Below are 25499 nucleotides of genomic sequence, written 5' to 3'. Positions count from 1 at the left end.
GGACTACAGGCACCCCCCACCGCGCCCAGCTAATTTTTTTTTTTTTTTTTTTTTTTTGTATTTTTAGCAGAGACAGGGTTTCACTGCGTTAGCCAGGATGGTCTCGATCTCCTGACCTCGTGATTCGCCCGCCTCGGCCTCCCAGTGTGCTGGGATTGCAGGCGTGAGCCACCGCGCCTGGCCCATAATGTTAACTTTTTAAAGTCATGCCTGTAATCCCAACACTTTGGGAGGCCAAGGCAGGAGGATTGCTTGAGCCCAAGAGTTTGAGACCAGCCTGGATAACATAGCAAGATTTCATCTTTATTTAAAAAATAAAAAAATAAAATAAACAATTTAGCTGGGCTTGGTGGCTTATGACTGTCATTATCCCAGTTCCTCAGGAGGCTAAGGTGGGAGGATCACTTGAGTCCAGGAGATGAGAGGTTGCAGCGAGCTATGATCGCGCCACTATACTCCAGCCTGGGTGACAGAGCAAGATCCTATCTTAAATAAAATAATAAAAGTAAAAACTTATGTTTAAAGGTGTTGCAAAAACAAAGTATGCATCCAAAAACAACATTATTTGTGTGTATAAACAGTGTGTGCTTGTGTGTATGATGAAAGAATGAAATACAGGTTGACACCCAACTTTAAGTGATAATTATATTCTGGGGAGATGGGGAAGAATAAAAGAGGTCACAGGGGCATGTCTTTGGTTCTCTACTTGCAATATTTTATTTCTTAAAGGAAAAAAATCTAACGTCATATGAGAGATAATATTCCCATTTGTTCAACCTGGCAGATTATCACATGCAACTCTGTTACATTAATATTTATACAGATGAGATATTTTCATATTAATAGAGATAGTGAAGAAATATAAATTGAGAAGCTAAACAAGGAAAGACGAATATATTCACCTACATAAAATTTAAGTGAGACAGACAGCAAGTGCAAGAGAGAGAGGGAGGAGTAGAGAGAAGACAAATGAAACACTTAAAAGACAACTGAGCCCGGTGCGGTGGCTCACGCCTGTAATCCCAGCACTGTGGGAGACTGAGGCGGGTGGATCACCTGAGGTCAGGAGTTTGAGACCAACCTGGCCAACATGGTGAAACCCCGTCTCTACAAAAATTAGCCAGGCATGGTGGCAGGCGCCTGTGATCCCAGCTGCTCAAGAGGCTGAGGCTGGAGAATTGCCTGAACCCAAGGAGGTGGAGGTTGCAGCGAGCCAAGATCGTGTCATTGCACTGCACTCCAGCCTGGGCAACAAGAGCAAAAATCCGCCTCAAAAAAAAAAAAAAAAAAAGACAACTGAAAAACTAAAGTACATTTGCAACCTATACCTAACATATCAGGTAAATTCACTGAGCCTATAATGTGATCACGTAAATCAGAAAAAAAAAAAAACAAGAAACCTAATTTAAAAATAGGCAAAGGGCCGGGCGCAGTGGCTCACACCTATTATCCCAGCATTCTGGAAGGCCAAGGTGGGTGGATCATTTGAGGTCATGAGTTCGAGACCAGCCTGGCCAACATGGTAAAACCCCCACCTCTACTAAAAATACAAAAATTAGCCAGGCATGGTGGCAGGTGCCTGTAATCCCAGCTACTTAGGAGGCTTGAGGCAGGAGAATTGCTTGAACCCAGGAGGTGGAGGTTGCAGTGAGCCAGCATTGAGCCACTTCACTCCAGCCTGGGAGACAGAGCGAGACTCTGTCTTAAAAAAAGAAAAGAAAAAAGAAATAAAATAAAATAAAAATAGCCAAAGGACATGAATATTTACCTTAATGTAAAGAAATGAATGGCAAATAAGAAACTATGGTCATCTACATCTACAAATTCCAGCGTGATGGAGACAGCATATTTCATTCATCATAACAGCAAAACACAAGAGACCTGAGCTCTCACAGATGTACTAGGAAGAAAAACTAGGGCTACCTCTCAGAGGGAATTTGGCCCATGGCCAGAACTTTATTCTACAAAGTTTCCTACATTTCCACAGACATGTCTGTCAGGATCTTCAACAGCACTTTTTCTAAGAGCTTAAGATGGAAACAACTTGAAATCTGCTCACAGACAAGGAAACACTATGGAGCTGTGAAAAAGAGGCTGCAAACCTATGCGTGCTGGTATCGTCTAATCTCCAAAACATAGTATCCATAGCATCAAAACTTAGGATGGGTGAAAACAATCATATCCATATCTCCAAATGCACTTTCACAAAACAGTTACATGCATACCCAGAAATGTCTGTACACGAATAGGTTTACTCAGAAGGATGCAAAACAAAGGCTATGGCCTCTCAAGAGAAAAGTCCTGGGGGTCAGAGGTCTTGAATGAGAGTGACTTATGCTCATATTCCCATTTGTACTGCTTACCTTTATAATTTTTTTTTTTTTGAGACAGTCTTGCTCTGTAGCCCAGACTGAAGACCAAAGGCCCAATCTCAGCTCACTGCAGCCACCCACCAGGCTGAAGCAACCCTCCCACCTCAGCCTCCCCAGTGGCTGCGACCACACGCACATACCACCATGACCAGCTAGTTTTGTAAATTTTGGAGAGATGGGGTCTCACCACGTTGAACAGGCTGGTCTCAAACTCCTGGGCTCAACTGACACGCCTGCCTCTGCCTCCCAAAATGCAAAGATTAAAGGTGTGAGCCACCACACCCGGCCTGCTTACCTTTTTCAAACTGGTGACAGTGATACCCTTTCAAATAAAATTTGATTTAAGAAAAGGAGGAAGAAAAAAAAATATTGAAATCTCACACTTGGATGTGAATTCTGGACCAACCATCACTTCTGTGAGTGCAAACGACCTTTCCAGGTGTCAGGTTTTCTTTTGGGTAAATGGGATTTTAAAAATGGCACTATCTGGAAGGGAGGTTGTATGAGCAGACAATGTAGCTCCAAAGACAATACTGAAATGGAAGCAGCTGATCTCAGACCCTAGAACACGCATCACCTGCGCCTCTCACTAACTAGCCCTACTTGCCCTCCTTGTGTCCTACCCTGAGGACAGAAACAGCAGGTGGCAGAGCACCAGCCACAGTATGCACCCTGGGCAATCACGGCCTGGCCAGGGCGGCAAGTGACGCTGGGCTCCAGCCCTCCCCCTACTTGCCAAACTGTATGCTCTGGTGCAGGGCTTCTCCAACGGGGTGAGGGAGGCGGGGTGTGTGTTACCGTTCCTAATTTACAGGAAAGTGCTGTAGAGATTAGCAGCAACACCATTCAGAGCAGCTAACTTCCTCCTCTCCTCTCCAAGTCAAAACAGCGCAGTGCAAAGATCTGGATGTGCACAGGCCTGGGCGTCGCCAGAAGCACCCCAGGGGAAGCTGGCAGAGCCACCCACCGGTGTTTGTCTTCCTCCATGCCATTTCCCCTGTACTCACAAGGATACCCTTCTCATGAGCAGGTGTGGCTTCTGCAGAGCTGGCTCCAGCCACCTTTTGTCCAGCTGTACCCACGTCCTAATTCCGGCACAGCTGGCCAGCCCTCTCTAAAGTGAGGTCACCCACAGGACTAACCTGTGTCCCAGGAGAGCCACGGAGGTCACATCACTCCTTCCCTACTTGTTCCACAGAAGGGCTACTGGAATAATACCGCTGTCCCAGCGCAGGCTGGGGACCCCAAGGCCTCCCCAGACTGTGAGGCTGGACAGGTCAGCAGAAACAGGAGCCACAAGGCCTGTGGGCCGAATGCAAGCAGGGAGGGCACTGACTCGAGCACTGTGGCAGGACAGAAACAGGGTGACATGCTGGACTCATGGCATTCATCCTTGGGGGGCACAGACACACAGCAAACAGGAAATGGTGGAGATGACGGGACAATGACAACCACAGGACCACTAACACAGGGCACAGGGGCAGAGAGTGAGGGCCACCAGCCCTTGGCCACTGGGGGGATAGAACCATGTCTCTGAGGAGCTGGCTATAAACCAGAGGCCTACATGAAGGGCAGCCATGGGAAGATGGGGTAGGCAACAGAAGGTTCCAGACTGAGAGAAGTGCCCAAGACTCTGAGCTTGCTGGGTGCAAGGCACAGAAAGTTCCATATGGTGGCAGACAGCCAGGAAGGAACGGGGGTGCCAGGGAGGCCACGGGGACACGTGGTATAGATGTCACAGGCCACCCTAATAGCTCAGATTCTAAGTTTGGGTGTCATGAATGTCACTGGGGGGCATTAATAACAAAGAGTGACACCACTGGATTAGCTTTTTTTTTTGAGACAAGGTCTTACTATGTTGTCCAGGGTGGCCTCAAACTCCTGGGCTCAAGGGATCCTCCCATCTCAGCCTCCCAAAGTGCTGAAATTACAGGCGTGAGCCACCACGCCCTGTCCTGAATTCACTTTTAAATCATCCCTGGGGCTGTGCTGCAGCTGCTGGCATAATCTTACTGAAGTTTTCAACAAATTGATGGGGGAGTACTCTTTCATTCTCATTTACAGAGAAGAAAACTGAGGCACAGAAGGAATACATTAAATGTCCCAAAATCAGACAGGTCGAAAATAGTGGAACCAGGATTTAAAATTCAGCCAGAACTACTTTTAATCTCTATACTCTATGCACCCATGAAATTTGGGATGAGTTGTCTGGAGCTCAGAAACTCACCAGGTGGGTCAGGCGCGGTGGCTCATGCCTGTAATCCCAGCACTTTAGGAGGCCAAGGTGGGAGGATCATGAGGTCAGGAGATCGAGACCATCCTGGCTAACACAGTGAAACCCTGTCTCTACTAAAAATAAAAAAAAATTAGCCGGGCATGGTGGTGGGCGCCTGTAGTCCCAGCTACTCGGGAGGCTGAGGCAGGAGAATGGTGTGAACCCGGGAGGCAGAGCTTGCAGTGAGCCGAGATCGCCACTGCACTCCAGCCTGGGCAACAGACCAAGACTCCATCTCAAAAAAAAAAAAAAGAAAGAAACTGACCCGGTGACCTGGACCAGGTACTTAACCTCTCAGAGCCTCAGAGTCCTCGTCTTTTAAATGTGGATAACAGCAGCAAGTCCTCAGAGGTGTCCTGAGTCTCAAAACATATCCTGGTATTTAACGTCCGCAGCCTCAGCAGGGGCTGGGCACAGAACAAGCATTCAGGACGTGGAAGGTGCCAGCAACACCTGGTCCTCCCTTCCCAGGCACAAGGCAGCCCCTCTCCATTCAAGCTCTGTCTCAGCCCAGCAAAGAGAGGGGTCCTCAGCCACTGCCCCCACTACTACCACAATCATACTCACCTCTCCTGGTCCATATATGACAAAGGACCTGCCACAGCCAGGGAGACAGGCAGAGGCACTGCCACTCCCACTCTGCCCTGCCCTCGACTCAGATTCACCCATGGCCCAGCCTCAGGAGACGCTGCTGGGGTGTGGTGGCATGCAGAAGGGGAGGGGGAGGAGGCCCCTAAGGAGGTGGCTCTCCATCTGTCTGTCTGGGTGTAGCACATCCTGGAACTGGTGCCAGGCCCTGACCAGTTCCACCCCATTCAGCCTTCCCAGAAGGGCTGGCACATGGATCCCTCAGCCTGACCAGACACCAGCCTCCTGTCCGTGGTGCCCCCCACACCTGAGCAGAGTCCACTTCCAGAACAGTGCTGCCTCTGCAGATGACACACTCTATCCAAACCCGGTACCCCAAAATCCCCCAGCAGGGACAGCAAAGGCAACGTTCAGCCCTGGAGTCCCTACACAGGTGCCACAAATTCCAGCCCTGCCCCACAGTACAGCCTCTGAATTCAGGCTCTCATCTCTGGTTTTGACCGTCTTGGAGCACCTGAGATCTGGGCTCAGAAACCCCTGTCCTCTGCCTCACTCGGCAGACCTTGTACTCCCACCTCCCATCACCAGAACAACTGCTGGGCACTGAGACGGACACCATGGTCAGCCTGGCACTTGATGAACAAGTTTCTGGAACTGTGCAGTGGAGGGTCCGAGGGTCCACACCTGAAGTCCCATTAGTCCCATTAGGAGCCAGCAGGGTTAAAGGGGTTGAGCCGGGGAGTATCGAGGCAGGCTCGCCAGAGGAGAGGGCCCTGCATTGGGAGGGAGAGTGGGGCAGGGCCCCCAGACGAGGACTCGGTGAAGATGAGGGTGGGCAGGAAAAGCAAGCCCTCCGCCTTGCAGCAGCCTGTCCCCAGGAACAGAGAAGGCGGCAAGAGAGCCCCTCTCCAGTTTGTCCCCCGCAGGGAGCCCACCCCCTCAGAGTAAAGGTGGGCCATGAGGGAGGGAAGACGAGGGGAGGAGGGGCCTGTCTAGGTGTCCAGGGCCCAGGCTCTGCGCAGTAGCCCCTCTGGTGAATCTGCCTGAACAGGCACAGCTGCATCCACACTCAGAGCCTGAAGGCATAGACAGCCCCTTCCAGCAGCTCTCTGGTCCCTGCAGCTCACACCGGCCCTCCCATGTCAGTAACCTACACAGGCTCCTCCAGCACAAACACACTAGTCCATACTCAGGCGCCCGCAAGCTTGGTCACACACACACACCTGCCCACATACACCCACCTCTCAGTCCTCCTCCTCTCTGCCCCCGCCCCCCATGCCCACATACAGCTTCCAGGGCTTGAGGACCCCCCCAAGCCAGGGCACTCTTTTCCCCCATTCCTCAGGGCTGGCCAGGGGCTGGGCTCAGCTGCTGCTGCTGCTGCTCTACCTCCCTCAGGCCCACCGGGTTCCTCCCACCCCAGCTCTGGCTCCTGGAGACTCTGTCAGCTTGCAGGTCCCCGGAGCTGTCACCAGGCAGCCCAGAGCCTCTAAGGGGCAGGGAGTGGCTGTGCCAGCCCTCAGGAACCTCGTTCCTCCAAAGTCACAGAAAGGGGAATCCTGGGCTCCTCGCCCTCTGCCCAGCCAGGCTCAGCTCCCAGAAAGATTCTGGCACCTGAGAGGAGACCTAGCCACGCCTATGAGCCCCACAGGTGTGTCCCCAGCAGGCCTGGAGAGTGTCCCAGGGCAGCCTGTGGCCATTTGGCCGAGGGTACTGCAGAGCCTGCTGCCCCATGGAGGGCACTCCCTGGCCCGGCACCCACACAACACACACTCACTGTCCTCTGGGCCCGTCTCAGCCTCTCTGTACCTGTGCCCAGTCCCAGTGACAGGGACTGTCCTCTCAGCCCACCTGGCACCCAAATCCAGGAACCTGCAAGGCCTTCCTCCAGCTGCCCCGCCAGCCTGCTCACACTTTCTGGGCTCAAGTCCTGAGGCTTTAGCAATTTCAGGGTCATCTGCACCCATAACTGGGGGGGTGATGGGAGGGACAGATTCCCGCCTGTCAGGGCCTGGTCACTGCCTAGGGACAGAGGATTCCAGAGCCTACAACTGGTTCAACAGGTCTGGGCTATGGCCCACACCCACCTCTGCACACAGCAGCCAGCCCAGGGTCCCATGGAATATCCCAGGGCAGAGACACTAAATCAACTGAAGGCGATGCCAGGGGTCATGCCAAGTGCCTAAACTCTGGCTTCTCCATCATCTGTGAGGCCCCAACCCCATGCCCTGCGTAATCTAAGGTCCTGGCCAGTGCCTCCTCCTCCTCCCAGCCCTGAGGAATCATCCTTGTCCTCAAGGTAGAAGAGCTCGGCCCTCAGTCCCCTGCAGCCTGGGATGAGCCCCACCCTCAGGGCTGGTGCACAACCAGAGGCTCTTCCCAAGGAAGCCTGGGGCCAGAAAACCCAGACACTGAGGCACAGACCAGACACAGAGCCTGGGAACACCCAGGAGAGCATGTCCCCCAGGGTCCCAGCCCCAACCAAAGCTGGGAGAGCTCAGAGCCACCCCTTGCCCCACAATCCTCGTGGCCGCCCTGTGTGGCTGTTTCCTCCTGCCCAGGAGGAGCTGAAGGGATCTCGGCCCAGGACGTGATCCTCCCACCCCCACCCCCGAGAACACACCCAGGACTGGCAGCTCACCTGACCCTGCAGGGCTGCCAGTCCAGCTGTGCCCCAAAGAGAACATTCGCTTCTTGCTCTATTTGGACAGCTGCAGGGTCAGCGATGCTCAGGAGAGAACGTCTGATCACAGAGTGGGGAGTGCGGTGATCAGGGCCACAGGCCCTCTGATGGGGGTGGGCCAAGGCCAGAGCTGCATCCCTGGATGAGTGGGCTGGGAGGGGGCCCGGGACCAGCCTGGCAGGGCACAGGGAAAGGCTGCAGTTATTCTGCCCTCCTGAGCACTACAAAAGGAGTGGTCAGAGGGATTCTGGAACCAGGGCTGGGGCCTGGGGGAAGGCAATGGAAGCCAGGAGTGAGGGAGGAAATGGATTCCCCTTTTAATGGCATTTATTCAGTTACAGGCTGCGGCCAAGGAACAGCCTCCCACGTCCAGCCCAACACCTGACCTCACCTCACCCCAGACAGGTCCCACGGCCCCTCCTCAGCCCATCCAGGACTGGTGGGAAAGGTCCAAAGAAAAGAAGACAAAGCATCCACAAGCAGAGGTCGGTGGCTGGACTCCACCCTCCCCTCCCCAGGAAGCAGGAGGCAGAACTGCGAGGTCAAGACCAGCACTTCCCCCTCCTGCTCCCACCCTCTCCTCCTCTCTGGCCCTCGTCTCCTGCCCTCTCCTCCCGGTCCCTGTGTCCTTTCCAGCCATCCCATCCTGGTGTCTCCTGGTCCCCATCTCCACCTCCTCCTCCTTTCCTCCTCTGCCCACAGCCCCTGGTTATGTAAGGGGCTTGGGAACACACAGAGGGAGCTTTGTTGTCAAACCAAATCCATATGGAGCCAGAATGGGTCACAGTAACTGGTGCCCATTTTCTCCATCCTGCAGGGTTGGGACTCCAGGCAGGGAACCCCTACACACCTCTGTTTTGGGAGGTGGGGGGATGAACACTGGTCCCAGGGCCCTCGGGCAGCTGAATGGGTGGCCAGGGATCAGTCTCCACTATGAGAGACCACAGCAGGGGAGCAGCTGGTCTCTAAGGCCGAGCAAAGCCACAGTGCAAAGCCAGGGTCTCAAAGCCAACAGAGGCCAGCTCTGGGCTAGGGGCAGGACAGCACCACAGGCCCAGGTTGGGGAGGGGCTGTGCACATGCAGAAGTGCACGCCATGTTCTTGTCTATGCAAGGATGCATGGCCATATACCCTCTCTCACACACTCATCTGCACACTTCCAGGCACGCATGTACAGACAGAAATGCACGCATCAGCCCAAGCACAAAAGGCTGTTGTGTGCTCACCTGGATATGGTCTGAGTAAAAGTCTCCCTGCTTTGGCCAACTCCCTCCATTCCTGCAGATTCCTCTGGGGCAAAGAGGTCTGGAGAGAAGAGGGTGGAGGTCACCAGTCAGGGAAGCTCCATGCGGCAGCTCTTCTTTGGAGACGCTCAGGCTCTAGAAAGATGAAATCCCACCTACCTGCCGAGGAGGTCTCTAGTGCTAGGGCAATTCGCTTTATTTGACAGGTTATCCACCAAATAAGAGTTTACAGACCTGACGGCACTATCATTGCCCTCATCACTCTCTCTTCTGGAAAGGCTGAATGCAGAAATGGTATCACAAAACTAAAATTAGCTAAATTAACAGAGTCAACTGAATTACCTTGGCCAAAAGAATTATCACCGACCTTTATGGCAAGAACATCAGCCCCTAGGGGAACACATAAAGTGGCCCTTCACGAAATAAATACTGAACGACTTGTGCCTTTCATAACAGAACTTCATTTATCCACTCTACTGTTGGCTCTGATGTGACTCAATACTGCAAGGTCTTGATGTATGATGCCAAAGTATATTCCACCAGGTGAAGGAGGCTTTCTGTGACCTGCCTATTGATGATCCCACCTTACGTGACCTGGAATCTGGAAACTGGATCTTTTTTTTTTTTTTTTTGAGACAGTCTCGCTGTGTCACCCAGGCTGGAGTGCAGTGGCACAATCTCGGCACACTGCAACCTCTACCTCATGGGTTTAAGCGATTCTCCTGCCTCAGCCTTCCAAGTGGCTGGGATTACAGGCATGTGTCACCACGCCCGGCTAATTTTTGTATTTTTAGTAGAGATGGGGTTTCACCATGTTGGCCAGGATGGTCTCAAACTCCTGACCTCAGGTGATCCGCCTGCCTCAGCTTCCCGAAGTGCTACCATTACAGGCGCAAGTCACTGCGCCCAGCCAAGACTAGCTCTTTTGTAAAAGACAGCAGAGAACAACTGCCCTTGAGCCCCGTTGAAAGACACTACACCAGTTTCAGTTACTATTCTCACCGTAGCAAAATGTCAGGATCTTGAACCTTGGGTACATGTTTCACAGCTAATGAGAGCTCTCTTAGAGTTTTGGACTTGTCAACCCACATGTGATTTAAAATTAAGGATACCAGGCCGGGTGTGGTGGCTCGTGCCTGTAATCCCAGCACTTAAGGAGGCCAAGGTGGTTGGATCACCTAAGGTCAGGAGTTTGAGACCAGCCTGGCCAACGTGGTGAAACCCCATCTCTACTAAAAATACAAAAATTAGCCAGGTGTGGTGGCAGATTCCTGTAATCTCAGTTACTCAGGAGGATGAGGCAGGAGAATTACTTGAACCCGGGAGGCGGAGGTTGCAGTGAGCCAAGATCGTGCCACTGCACTGCAGCCTGGGCAACAAGAGAGAAACTCCGTCTCAACAATAATAATAATAATAATAATATAAAAATAAAATTAAGGATACCCAAGAGAAATCCTTCCATAAAAGTACATGATATCATGAAATAGACAGAGCTTTCCCAAGACAATGAAACAAGACTCCATGTGGCCCCCTTCCATTGACTCCGACTTGTTTTTGTTTTGTTTTAGCACAAAATGTTCACACTTTTATTTTTGTTAGGGAATTTCATTATCCACACTGAATATCCTCTAAGATCTACTGCTCAACATGAAGCCATCCTCGCTACTAAGCAAAGCAATTGGTGGCTACGTAATCCTCTAGATAAATGGAAAGAATCACAACTAATATTAGAACCTGCTCCCATACACACTTGAGTGAGCAATTCAGGAAAATTATGAATTGCTATGAAAGGGGTTGGTATCCTTCCCTTGGCAGTTGGCTGATATTTATGATCAACCAGTGTAGCTCTGGGAAGAAGCAACAGAGGCAAAGGGATGGCCTACAACTACGATTGATGTCACTAATGGTAACTTATCTCTACGCACAGAAAACATGAATGGAACTGGGCCGAATCTGGGCAGTGTTCCAGAATCCCTCTGTAATCAAATTCTTAGGTTTGACACAGATTATGAAGACTAGATTCCTACATGAGACACATAAATAAAATCCGAACATGACCATGAAAGCCTCAACCATATCATCAGAGAACTTACTAGAACTAGACATTGGTTCAATGGAAATGCTACAGGAAAATTGTATGCCTCAATAGATCCACTATATAATGTAAATAACAGTCTTGCTTATTGGACAGATCAATGCTCAGGTCATATTTGGAAAGAAAACCAATCATCCCTTTGGGGGGCCGAGGCGGGTGGATCACGAGGTCAGGAGATCGAGACCATCCTGGCTAACACGGTGAAACCCCGTCTCTACTAAAAATACAAAAAAATAGCTGGGCATGGTGGTGGTGCCTGTAGTCCCAGCTACTTGGGAGGCTGAGGCAGGAGAATCGCATGAACCCGGGAAGCGGAGGTTGCAGTGAGCCAAGATTGCACCACTGACTCCAGCCTGAGTGACACAGCAAGACTCCGTCTCAAATAAAAAGAAAACCAATCATCCCTAATTGATGATGGCATACAGTCATTTTATCAAATTCATAGAAATGTTTTTTGTTCCTACTCCAATTGAAACCATAACCATTCAACGTGGCGCTGTGCAGACGCAGATGTGACGGAGAATAACCATGACATTCGTATCACCCCCAACTCGTGGGTAATAGGATGCACTTTGACCCTTTCTATCGATAACACTGAATTATTCATTTTATGCAGCAACAAAGTATATAAAGGTGTTCCACCTAGCCAGTCTGGATCTGTGGCGTGGGCTATCTTCTACCTAAAATGACTAGATATGACTCTTCAATTGCCATACAAATCCTTAGAGTCATTTGTACATAAAGTGACCCCTCACAAAAGAGAATCATAATATCCCAGACACAGTCTTATGAAGGGGTTCTGGATTTCATACTTCTGTAAGAGCCCGTTTCTCTCAGTTGAGTGAATTGAAAAAAATCAATTAATATTTTACCAACTTCTGAAAAAGTTTAAATGACACTTCGAATTATCTTAAGCAGTACAATCTGGGATGAATGAATTGGCCTCAGTAGTACTGTACAATAGAAGACTTCTTGCTACTTTAACTGCTCAAAAAGGGAGACCTTGTTCCCTAATTGGTAGAAAGGTGTTGCTGGCCGAGCGCATGGCTCACGCCTATAATCCCAGCACTTTGGGAGGCTGAGAGAGGTGGATCACCTGAGGTCGAGAGTCTGAGACCAGCCTGGGTGAAACCCTGTCTCTACTAAAAATACAAAATTAGCCGGTTGTGGTGGCACACGCCTGTATTCCCAGTTACTCAGGAGGCTGAGACAGGAGAATCACTTGAACCCAGGAGGTAGAGGCTGCAGTGAGCCAAGATCACACCACTGCACTCCAGCCTGGGCAAGACAGAGTGAGACTCTATCTCAAAAAAAAAAGAAAAAAAGAAGGTGTTGGCCAGGCACGGTGGCTCACACCTGTAATCCCAGCACTTTGGGAGGCTGAGGCAGGTGGATCACCTGAGGTCAGGAGTTCAAGACCAGCATGGCCAACATGGTGAAATCCCATCCCTACTAAAAACACAAAAATTAGCTGGGTGTGGTGGTACACACCTGTAGTCCCAGCTACTCAGGAGGTTGAGGCAGGAGAATCACTTGAACCTGGGAGGTGGAGGTTACAGTGAGCTGAGATTGCGCCACTACACTCCAGCCTGGGCGACAGAGTAAGACTCGATCTCAAAAAAAAAAAAAGTGTCATTTTTATGTTAACAAATCAGGTATTACCAAAAACTTAAAATGCCTTAAAGAACACACATGGGTTTTTCATTAGATGGGCACTGCCTTCTCCATTGATTCACTCAGCTGGTTAGGTCTTGGCTCCTGGGAATCTTTGCTCAGAGGAATTTTTCAATCCTTGGCTATTATTCTCCTTATAATTATTATGTTTACCCCCCTGGTGCCTTGTATTCTCTCAAGGGTTCTAAATGATTTCCAACAGCTGCTCAAATATCAAACAGTTACCATGAGGATCATTCAACTTGAGGAAAGCAACACTGACTATGTAACTGCTAACTGTGGCCATGGAATTCTCATCCCCAACCTACCTATTGATGATGACAACAACATCTACCTGACTCTTTGTCCCAGTGACTACATTGGTGGTGGTAACAGAGAGTAATACTGTGTCATCTAGTCACACTATCAGCTTGCTGAGAGAATAACCAAAAGCAAGGAATTGTTAAAGCAAAATTTGGAGACCAGGCCTGAAAAATTCCTTACCAAACAAAACCAATGAGGCCTTAACAACAGCCTTAACCTTGCTTAAAAGACAGCATAATCAAATCTTAACTGGGGTTATTTATGGTAAATGCTTCTGTTTGACACAAATAAAACTTCAGCCAATCATAAGTAGCCAACTAACATATGGTTATGTGACTAGGAAACTCCCAACAAGGTAAACCAAACAAAGCAATTTTGTAATTGCAACCAACTAAATCAAATAAATTCTTCATTTTGCTTTTACATTCACCCTCCAAATACCTGCCTCTGAAACTGTCATTGGGCCACTAAACCTCTTTCGGTTTTCTGTTTCCCAATTCACTTCTTACACAAATAAACTCTTTAAAATATTATTGTGCCTGAAAAATTCTCTTTCACACAGGTAATATATTTTATTTTATATTTACTGGCTTTCAAATATTGCCCACTATCCTGTGACCTCTGAAACTGAAGACATTTTAATACCAAGAGCCAATCGGAGTAACTTACTATAGAATATGCTCTATGATATAATATAATTTCGTATTATATAATTCTGTGTTTTCCTATCTTGCCTGTGAGGCTATGACCTCTGTGGTCAGGAACTTCTTTATATCTCTAGATTCTATTAAACTGCCAAGAATGTGGCAGATGTTTTATACACATTTGACAAACAATAATACGTGACTAACAATGTATTGCATGGCGAATTAACAACTGAAACAACGTACTGCACGTTCACTTTGTGCGAAACCAGGATCCCTTACTCATAGCCAGGGCAAAAAAAAAAAAAAGGAAGAAAACGAATCAGGATCCTGCAATCTCTGCCCCACTAACTTTGGGGGCCAGACAGTTCATTGTCGTGTGGTCTGTCTTGTGTATTGTGGGACGCTTAGCAGCATCTCTGGCCTTTACCCACTAGACACCAGAAGGAAATCCCACTCCCCAGGTGTGACAGAATGTTTCCAGACATTTCCAAATGCTGAGGACCACTGTGCTACATGCTTCTAAGGGCTGTGCAAGTATTAAATATGATCTGGACCCTGTGAGTTCAACACGATAATTACCTCCATTGTACAGTCAGGAAACTAAGGTGGGAAAGGGGTCAGTAACAGGCCCAGGTTGTACAGCTCATGAGGAGCGGAGCTGGCGCTGGAATTCTGGCTCCTTCAGCCAGAACCCCCACATCCTACGGCTTCTAAAACCATCCCGTGCAGACTGGCTCCCTAGACTCCACGATCCCCGGGATGTCCACCCCTGCCCTACACAGCAATTAGGGGAAGGGGTCTCAAGCACATCCAAGTCCTTTGAAGGCTCCGCACAGTGACGAAGAGCCTGTCGAGCCCCTCCTCAGCCACGCTTCCGCACGAGACACAGTCTCTAGCCCCCACAGCCCTGGTGCTCTCTGGAAGCTCTGCAGTACGTGTTCAAGGCACACAGCTGTATTCGTGGGACCACTAACGCCTGCCAGATGGACACCAGACTTCCATGAATCCGACCATTTTTTGCAGCCACATCCCACCACTGGCACGGACTGACTCTCTCCGCTGTAGGCCAGGTCTCCCGGGCTGCGGACTCCTCTGGCTCCCCTGCCGAACCTCAGCGCGGGCCTGGGCTGTACCTGCTTCCACACACTCCACAGCCTGTCCAGGAGTCAGTTTCCACGGTGTCTGCCAACCCACAGCGATTCCTCTCGGCTTAGCGTCCGCTGCCCACGTTCTAGAGGGGACTCAAGCTGGACTGTGCATTTGACGTCATTAATACAACTGCCAGGTACAGTGAGAGCAGGCTACGGGCTGGGGAGTTCTCCCACAGGGTTAGAATCCACCCGATCAACACTCGGATACAGACGGTCCGCTAATTGCAAGTCCCAAGAACAGACCGGTCATCTGTAAAACTCCTCCTCAGCCCTAAAACCTCCATGGACTCTTCTCACTCATGGGGAGAGCCCGGGTCCTTGCTCTGACACACAGAGACACACGTGCTCTACTGGCCAGCACCTCCTCCTTCCTTGCCCAACTCCTCTCCATGGAGGCTGCCCCACGCACCAGCCTCACCAGGTCTAGGGGGCTACCTAGGCATGCTCCCTCCTCTGAGGCTTTGTACTTTCGTTCACTCAGTCAAGAATGCTTTTCCGTAGACATGGGCTTGGCTATCTCTCTTCATCCAGCTTTCCTTTTCTCTATTTTTTTTTTTTTTTTTTTTTTTTTTGGAGACAAAGTCTTGCTTTGTCATTCAGGCTGGGGTACAATGGTGTGTGATCTTGGCTCACTGTAACCTCCAGCTCCCGGGTTCAAGCGATTCTCGTGCCTCAGCCTCCCAAGTAGCTGGGATTTCAGGCATGCACCACCATACCCAGCTAATTTTTGTATTTTTAGTAGGGACGGGGTTTCCCCATGTTGTCCAGGCTGGTCTCGAACTCCTGACCTCAAGTGATCTGCCAAACTCGGCCTCCCAAAGTGCTGGGATTACGGGGGTGAGCCACTGTGCCTGGCCTCTTTGTCCAGCTCTTACTCAGCTTCTCTACTTCCCAGCAACAACTCCACACACCCAACACTGCAGGTCCCCTCCCCTGCTTGCAAAGATGTTTCTCTTGTTTTGCTTGCTGCTGTATTACCCATGTTGACAATAGTGCCCGGCACCCAGCAGGCTCTCAATACAAATGTGTTGAATTAATAAATGGATCTGTTCATCGGATAGCATCGCTCCAGTGCAGGTGGAACAGAGTGGAAGAGGCAGTGACAGTAGGTCAGATATCTTCTGGCCCCTGTGGCACAGCCCCTGGCTGGACGCTGCAGCCTCACCCCATCACTGAACACTGTGATCACAGCACGCCTGGGCACGGGGAGGCTTCCTGGCTCATTAGAGTTGGCAGAGAGCACAGTGAGTAACTGACCAGCTAACTGCCTCAGGGTCATGCATGGGAGGATGGAAACATCTCTCAAGCTGTCTGACCTTTGAGGGAAAGGAGCCAGACAGGCTTCCACCTACAGCAAAAGAAGTCTCTCTGTTCCCACCCTCAGGCTCCACAGGCTACCCACCACGCCCCCCTCCCCAGCCTGGCACTGCAGACTCCTGTATAGAAACATTGTATCACCCGTTTATCAGCTGCCAGTCACAAGACACCAACCACTTGAAAATCATACCTTGGTGTCTGCCTGGGAGGGGCAGAGGCTTTGAATTCCATTCTCAGGGTGAGAAAGCTGAAGCCAGTGTGAGGAGGTGGAAGTCAAGAGTGCAGCCTGGGCCCAAAGTAAAGGACAAATCCAGTGCCTGTGTGGACCTGCTCCAGGTCCTGGTCAGGGGCTCCCCGGCACCCCTCCATCCCAGGAGAAGCAATGCACCCACCCCAAGGATCTGAAGTTAAAGGCAAAATTGGGGAAGTTGCACTCCCCACCTCCCATCTTTCTAGATGCAGTACCTCCTAGAATCAGCACCCAAGTTCCTGATTAATCCATCTCCAAAGCAACACCCCCTCTCCAGAGCAGCACCCCCTCTCCAGAACAGACCCTTTCAAAGTTCCTCCGCTACTCAGCAGGCACAGGGGTGCACAGTACTCAAGACGTCAGGCTTTAAACAAGGTACAGTGCATGTAATCAACAAATACTTGAATATATAATATCAGTATTCCCACGAAACAATGAGAAAAAACATGGAATCAAAGAGAAAATAAGAGACAAGATAGGATCCCACAACTGTGCTTCGGGGTATATACCCCAAAGAACTGAAACCAGAATATCAAAGCGATATCTGTACACCCATGTTCATAGCAGCGTTATTCACAATAGCTAATGGGGAAGCAACCCAAGTATCCATCAACGGATGAATGAACAAAATGTGATCTATGCATACAATGGAATATTATTCAGCCTGAAAAAGAAAGTAAATTCATGTAAAGGAAATATTATGGAGTTTTGCTGTATAAAATCCAAAGACGGCCGGGTGCAGTGGCTCACACCTTTAATCCCAGCACATTGGGAGGTCAAGGCACGCAGATCACCTGAGGTTGGGAGTTCGAGACCAGCCTGACCAACATGGAGACACCCTGTATCTACTGAAAATACAAAATTAGCCGGGTGTGGTGGTGCATGCATGTAATCCCAGCTACTCGGGAAGCTGAGGCAGGAGAATCGCTTGAACCCAGGAGGCAGAGGTTGTGGTGAGCTGAGATCGCACCATTACACTCCAGCCTGGGCAGCAAGAGCGAAACTCTGTCTCAGAAAAAAAAAAAGAAAGAAAAGAAAAAAAGAAATTCTGACATACACTGCAACATGGATCAACCTTGAAGACACTATGCAAAGTGAAATAAGCCAGTTACAAAAGGACAAATATTGTATCATTCCACTTATAGGAGGTACTCAAAAGCAGTCAAACTCATAGACACAGAAAGCAGAATGGTGGCTGCCAGGGACTAAGGGGAAAAGGAAATGAGCTATTGACTAGCAGGTAGGATGTTTCAGTTTGACGAGATGAAAAGATTTCTGGAGCTGGATGGCGGGATGGTAGCACATTCTAAATGTACTTAATGCCACTGAACTATACACATAAAAAGGGTTAAGATGGTCAATAGGTCAACAGAACCTTGTGCTTGTTGCATTTTATCATAACAACCACCAAAACAATCAAAGGAATAAAAAAGAACACAAAAAGGCAATTCACAGATTAAATTCAAACACCTAATAGACAGAAAAGATGCTCAGGTTCACTAGTAACCAGGGAATACAGATTAAAACCAAATATAGTTTCTCACACATTGCTGGTGGGAGTACCAGCTGATACAAAGGCTTAGAAGAGCACTTCACAATATGTAGTCAGGCTGGACACGTACATACCTTACAATCTGGTGACTGCATTTCCAGGCATAGCCCCGAGTAACCCTCCCTTGTACGGGACACCCCATTCAAGCATGTTTATTAGCAGTGTTACAATAGCAAAAAATGGAAACAACTTAACTATCATCAGGAGAGGGATGGCTACATAAGCTGTGCTACATTCATGCAACTGAATATTATATAGCCATGTCAACTGAAGAAATTAATCCATATGGGTCAACTGGGATCAACGTGAAAACATAACATTAACTTTTTAAAGTGTTGCAAATAGATAAAGGATGAATCAGAAAACAGCACTAAGTTTGTGTATATTTGTAAATAGTGTGTGCTTATGTGTATGATGAAAGAATAGGCCAGGCGCGGTGGCTCACGCCTATAATCCCAGCACTTTGGGAGGCCACGGCGGGCGGATCATGAGGTCAGGAGTTTGAGACCAGCCTGGCCAACATGGTGAAACCCCGTCTCTACTAAAAATACAAAAATTTGGCAGGCGTGATGGCGTGCGTCTGTAATCCCAGCTATTCAGGAGGCTGAGGCAGGAAAATCACTTGGATCTGGGAGGCAGAGATTGCAGTGAGCCGAGATCGCGCCACTGCACTCCAGCCTGGGCAACAGAGTGAGACTCCATCTCAAAAAAAAAAAAAAAAAGGAATGTGGGGAAGAATAGAATAGATCATAGTGGCACATCTTTAGTTCTATACTTGTAATATTTTATTTCTTAAAGGAAAAAATATCTAATATGGGATAAGGTTCACACTTGATAAATCTGGCTGATTATCACATGGAGGTCTGTTATATTAATTTTTACATATTTGAAATATTTTCATATAAAAAAAAAGAACGAGGGCCAGACACAGTGGTTCACACCAGTAATCCCAGCACTTTGGGAGGCCAAGGCAGGTAGATTGATTGAGTTCAGGAGCTCGAGACCTGCCTGACCAAAATGGTCTCTACTAAAAAATACAAAAATTAGCCGAGCGTGGTGGCACATGTCTGTAGTCCCAGCAAATCGGGAGGCTGAGGCAGGAGAATTGCTTGAACCCGGGATGCAGAGGTTGCAGTGAGCCGAGATCGTGCCACTGCACTCCAGCCTGGGTGACAGAGTGAGTCTCCATTTCAAGGAAAAAAAAAAAAAAAAAGGAATGGAGATTGAAGAAATATAAATTCAGAAGCTAAATAATGAAAGATTAATACACTCACATAAAGTTTAAGTGAGATACAGAGAGCAAGCGAGCAACCTCATACTTAAAAGAGTAAAAAACTAAGAAGTGCATTTGCAAGATGTACATATATTAACTTATCAGTTAATTCCCTTAGCCTATAACATACTCATGCAAGTCTACCCCCCACTCCCCAAACAACGAAGGAACATAATTTAAAAATAAGCTAAGGCTATGAATATATACTTTACTGTAGAGAAATATAAATGGCACATAAGACATTTATCTACATTTAAAACTTCCGGTGTGGTTGAGATACCATTTTTCACAAATAGTAACAGCAAAAAACAAGGGTCCTGAGCTACACAGTGCTGGGGGAGTGTGGGAAGCAGGACCTCTCACAGAGGTATGCTGGAAGTGAAAAACCAGGCCACCTTCTGGGAAGACATTTCACAATATTTATCAAAATACCCTTTACCCCGGGGCTTCCATGCCAGAAGCTTATTCCACAGAAAAGTTTCCTATATTTGCAAAGAGACTTGTCTGTTAGGATCTTTACTGCAGCACTTTTTCTAACAGCATAAGATGGAAACATGAAATCTATGCACAGGCACCTGTTTTAAAAAATTAGGCACACACAATGAAACACTATGCAGCTGTGAAAAATTGGATGCAAATCGATGCATGCTGATGTCAACTGATCTCCAAAGCATAATATTAAGATGTAAAAGGCAGGTGTAAAACAGTGATCTCCAAATGCACTTTCACAAAAGAATTACATGCATATTCAGATACATCTTATGTGAATAGAGTACTCAGAAGGATGCAAAACAAGGCTATTGCCTCTCAAGAGGGCGGGCGGGAGAGTGACTCTCTCTCATATTCCCATTTGTACTGCTTAACTGTTTCAAACTGATGAGTGTGATACATTTTCAACTCATAATTTGATTAAAATAAAAAAAAGGAAGAAGAAAAAATAAGGAATGTAAATGTTGAAGTCTCACACTTGGACCTGAATTCTGGACCAACCATCACTTCTGGGAGTGTGAATGACCTTTCCGGGTCTCAGGTTTTCCATTGAGTAAATAGGGATTTTAAAAAATGGCACTATCAGCCAGCACGGTGGCTCATGCCTATAGTCCCAGCACTTTGGGAGGCCAGGCGAGCGGATCACTTGAGGTCAAGAGATCGAGACCAGCCTGGCCAACATGGGGAAACCCTATCTTTACTAAAAATACAAAAATTAGCAAGGCGTGGTGGCACACACCTGTAATCCCAGCTACTCGGGAGGCTGAGGCATGAGAATCGCTTGAATCCAGGAGGCCGAGGTTGCAGTGAGCCGAGATCACACCACTGTGCTCCAGCCTGGGCGACAAGAGTAAAACTCTGCCTCCCCCCCCAAAAAAAAAGAGAGAGAGAGAAAGAAAAAGGCACTATCTTGAAGGGAGGTTGCTTGAGCAAACAACGTACCTCCAAAGACAATTACTGAAATGGAAGCAGCTGATCTCAAGCCCTAGAACACGCATCACCTGCGCCTCTCACTGACTAGCCCTACTTGCCCTCCTTGTGTCCTACCCTGAGGACAGAAACAGCAGGTGGCAGAGCACCAGCCACAGTATGCACCCTGGGCAATCACGGCCTGGCCAGGGCGGCAAGTGACGCTGGGCTCCAGCCCTCCCCCTACTTGCCAAACTGTATGCTCTGGTGCAGGGCTTCTCCAACGGGGTGGGGGAGGGGTGTGTGTGTTACCGTTCCTAATTTACAGGAAAGTGCTGTAGAGATTAGCAGCAACACCATTCAGAGCAGCTAACTTCCTCCTCTCCTCTCCAAGTCAAAACAGTGGGGTGCAAAGATCTGAGTGTGCACAGGCCTGGGCGTCGCCAGAAGCACCCCAGGGGAAGCTGGCAGAGCCACCCACCGGTGTTTGTCTTTCTCCATGCCATTTCCCCTGTACTCACAAGGATACCCTTCTCATGAGCAGGTGTGGCTTCTGCAGAGCTGGCTCCAGCCACCTTTTGTCCAGCTGTACCCACTTCCTAATTCCGACACAGCTGGCCAGCCCTCTCTAAAGTGAGGTCACCCCCAGGACTAACCTGTGTCCCAGGAGAGCCACGGAGGTCACATCACTCCTTCCCTACTTGTTCCACAGAAGGGCTGATGGAATAATACCCCTGTCCCAGCGCAGGCTGGGGACCCCAAGGCCTCCCCAGACTGTAAGGCTGGACAAGTCAGCAGAAACAGGAGCCACAGGGCCTGAGGGCCGACTGCGAGCAGGTGACTGACTTGGACACTGTGGCATGGCAGAATCTGGGATTTCTTTTTAGTAGAGATGGGGTTTCACCATATTGGCCAGGCTGGTCACAGACTCCTGATGTCAGGTAATCCTGTCTCAGCCTCCCCAAGCGCTGGGATTATAGGCATGAGCCACCACACCTGGCCCTGGATTCACTTTTAAAAATCATCCCTGGGGCTGTGCTGCAGTTGCTGTGCATAATCTTTTGTGTGTGTGTGTGTGAGACAGTCTCACTCTGTGGTCCAGCCTGGAGTGCAGTGGAGTGATCTTGGCTCACTGCAACCTCCACCTCCTGAGTTCAAAGGATTCTCCTGCTCAGCCTCCCAAGTAGCTGGGATCACAGGCACGCGCCATTATGTCCAGCTAATTGTTGTATTTTTAGTAGAGATGGGGTTTCACCATGTTGACCAGGCTGGTCTCAAAATCCTGACCTCAAGTGATCCACCTGCCTTGGCCTCCCAAAGTGCTGGGATTACAGGTGTGAGCCACCACACCCGGCCTGCTATGCATAATCTTATTGAAGTTTTCAACCAATGGATGTGGGATTACTCTTTCATTCTCATTTACAGATGGGGAAACTGAGGCACAGAGCAAATACATTAAGGGTCCCAAGATCAGAGAGCTCGAAAATGGTGGAACCAGGATTTAAAATTCAGCCAGAACTACTTTTAATCCCTACACTCTATGCACCTCAGACCTTCAGAGTCCTCATCTTTTAAATGGGGGTAACAGCAGCAAGTCCTCAGAGGTGTCCTGAGCCTCAAAACACATCCTGGTATTTAACGTCCGCAGTCTCAGCAGGGGCTGGGCACAGAACAAGCACTCAGGACGTGGAAGGTGCCAGCGACACCTGGTCCTCCCTTCCCAGGCACAAGGCAGCCCCTCTCCATTCAAGCTCTGCCCCAGCCCAGCAAAGAGAGGGGTCCTCAGCCACTGCCCCCACCACTACCACAATCATACTCACCTCTCCTGGCCCATATGTGACAAAGGAGCTGCCACGGCCAGGGAGACAGGCAGAGGCACTGCCACTCCCACTCTGCCCTGCCCTCGACTCAGATTCACCCATGGCCCAGCCACAAGGGACGCTGCTGGGGTGTGATGGCATGCAGAAGGGGAGGAGGGGTAGGAGGAGGAAGAGGCCCCTGGGGAGGTGGCTCTCCATCTCTCTCTCTCTTTCTGGGTGTAGCACATCCTGGGGTTGGCGCCAGGCCCTGACCAGTTCCGCCCCATTCAGCCTTCCCAGAAGGGTTGGCACACAGATCCCTCAGCCTGACCAGACACCAGCCTCCTGTCATGAGCGGTGCTCCATCTCCACCACGGTGCCCCCTACAGGCAGGCCTCCCACACCTGAGCAGAGTCCACTTCCAGAACAGTGCTCCCTCTGCAGATGACACACTCTATCCAAACCCAGTACCCCAAAATCCCCGAGCAGGGACAGCAAAGGCAACGTTCAGCCCTGCAGGTGCCACAAATTCCAGCCCTGCCCCACAGTACAGCCTCTGAATTCAGGCTCTCGGCTCTGCTTTTAAGAGTTTTGGAGCAGTGGTTTCTGCGCTCACCCTGCCTCCTCCCGGAAGGAACCCTCACTCGGCATACCTTGCACTCCCGCCTCCCCTCACCAGAACATCTGCTGGGCACTGAGACGGACACCACGGTCAGCCTGGTGCTTGATGAACAAGGATGTTTCCAGACCTGTGCAGCTGAGGGTTCGAGGGTCCACACCTGAAGTCTCATTAGGAGCCAGCAGGGTTAAAGGGGCTGAGCGAGTGAGAGGCAGACTCGCCAGAGGGGAGGGCCCTGCACACGGGAAGGAGAGTGGAACAGGGCCCCCAGATGAGGACTCAATGAAGACCTGGGAAGCAGGGTAAGGAAAGCAAGCCCCACCCCTCCCCATGTCAGTAACCTACACAGGCTTCTCCAGCACAAACACATTGGTCCCTACTCAGACACCCGGGAACCAGATCACACAGACACAGGCATGCGCACACACACACCCAGCTCTCAGTCCTCCTCCTCTCTGCATGCCCCCACCACCCCATGCCCACATACAGCTTCCAGGGCTTGAGGGGCTCCCCCAGCCAGGGCACTCTCTTCCTCCATTCCTCAGGGCTGGCCGTGGGCCGGGCTCAGCTACAGCAGCTGCTGCTGCTTTACCTCCCCCAGGCCCACTGGGTTCCTCCCACCCCAGCTCTGGCTCCTATAGACTTTGTCAGCTTGCAGGTCCCTGGAGCTGTCACCAGGCAGCCCAGAGCCTCTAAGGGGCAGGGAGTGGCTGTGCCAGCCCTCAGGAACCTCTTCCCCCAAAGCCAAGGAAAGGGGAGGCCTGGGCTCCTCACCTTCTGTCCAGCAAACTCAGCTTCCAGGAAGAGTGGCTCCTGACTGGAGACCCAGCCACACCTATGAGCCCCACAGGTGTGTCCCCAGCAGGCCTGGAGAGTGTCCCAGGGCAGCCTGTGGCCATTTGGCCGAGGGTACTGCAGAGCCTGCTGCCCCATGGAGGGCACTTCCTGGCCCGGCGCCCACACAACACACACTCACTGTCCTCTGGGCCCGTCTCAGCCTCTCTGTACCTGTGCCCAGTCCCAGTGACAGGGACTGTCCTCTCAGCCCACCCGGCACCCAAATCCAGGAACCTGCAAGGCCTTCCTCCAGCTGCCCTGCCAGCCTGCTCACACTTTCTGGGCTCAAGTCCTGAGGCTTTAGCAATTTCAGGGTCATCTGCACCCATAACTGGGGGGGTGATGGGAGGGACAGATTCCTGCCTGTCAGGGCCTGGTCACTACCTGGGGACAGAGGATTCCCAAGCCTACAACTGGTTCAACAGGTCTGGGCTATGGCCCACACCCACCTCTGCACACAGCAGCCAGCCCAGGGTCCCATGGAATACTCCAGGGTAGAGACACTAAATAAACTGAAGGCGATGCCAGGGGTCATGCCAAGTGCCTGAACTCTGGCTTCTCCATCATCTGTAAGGCCCCAACCCCATGCCCTGCCAGGCCTCCTCCCTGGCAGGTCTAAGGTCCTGGCCAGCACCTCCTCCTCCTCCCAGCCCTGAGGAATCATCCTTGTCCTCAAGGTAGAAGAGCTCGGCCCTCAGTCCCCTGCAGCCTGGGATGAGCCCCACCCTCAGGGCTGGTGCACAACCAGAGGCTCTTCCCAAGGAAGCCTGGGGCCAGAAAACCCAGACACTGAGGCACAGACCAGACACAGAGCCTGGGAACACCCAGGAGAGCATGTCCCCCAGGGTCCCAGCCCCAACCAAAGCTGGGAGAGCTCAGAGCCACCCCTTGCCCCACAATCCTCGTGGCCGCCCCGTGTGGCTGTTTCCTCCTGCCCAGGAGGAGCTGAAGGGATCTCGGCCCAGGACGTGATCCTCCCACCCCCACCCCCGAGAACACACCCAGGACTGGCAGCTCACCTGACCCTGCAGGGCTGCCAGTCCAGCTGTGCCCCAAAGAGAACATTCGCTTCTTGCTCTATTTGGACAGCTGCAGGGTCAGCGATGCTCAGGAGAGAACGTCTGATCACAGAGTGGGGAGTGCGGTGATCAGGGCCACAGGCCCTCTGATGGGGGTGGGCCAAGGCCAGAGCTGCATCCCTGGATGAGTGGGCTGGGAGGGGGCCCGGGACCAGCCTGGCAGGGCACAGGGAAAGGCTGCAGTTATTCTGCCCTCCTGAGCACTACAAAAGGAGTGGTCAGAGGGATTCTGGAACCAGGGCTGGGGCCTGGGGGAAGGCAATGGAAGCCAGGAGTGAGGGAGGAAATGGATTCCCCTTTTAATGGCATTTATTCAGTTACAGGCTGCGGCCAAGGAACAGCC

At 50.4% G+C, this 25499-nt stretch overlaps 1 protein-coding gene across 3 annotated transcripts in view; it reads right to left on the bottom strand.

The window, feature by feature from the left end:
• The window catches only part of ST3GAL4 (ST3 beta-galactoside alpha-2,3-sialyltransferase 4), a 59064-nt gene that overhangs the window by 24647 nt on the left and 8918 nt on the right, over nt 1–25499 (bottom strand). Inside the window, exon 2 of one of the 3 annotated variants that reach the window (XM_063608874.1) lies at nt 9145–9223. The exons of 1 other annotated variant lie outside the window; for it this stretch is intronic. The gene's annotated coding sequence lies outside the window, so the exon portion shown is untranslated. Of the gene's footprint in view, nt 1–9144; nt 9224–23274; nt 23294–25499 lie in introns of those variants that run through there. One more of the 3 variants, XM_057299292.2, reaches the window with a different exon arrangement.

This window comes from Pan paniscus, chromosome 9, assembly GCF_029289425.2.
Source record: "Pan paniscus chromosome 9, NHGRI_mPanPan1-v2.0_pri, whole genome shotgun sequence".
NCBI classification, from domain to species: domain Eukaryota; kingdom Metazoa; phylum Chordata; class Mammalia; order Primates; family Hominidae; genus Pan; species Pan paniscus.
Note: the sequence above shows the minus strand (reverse complement) of the source record. Positions and strands in the feature narration are given on the sequence as shown.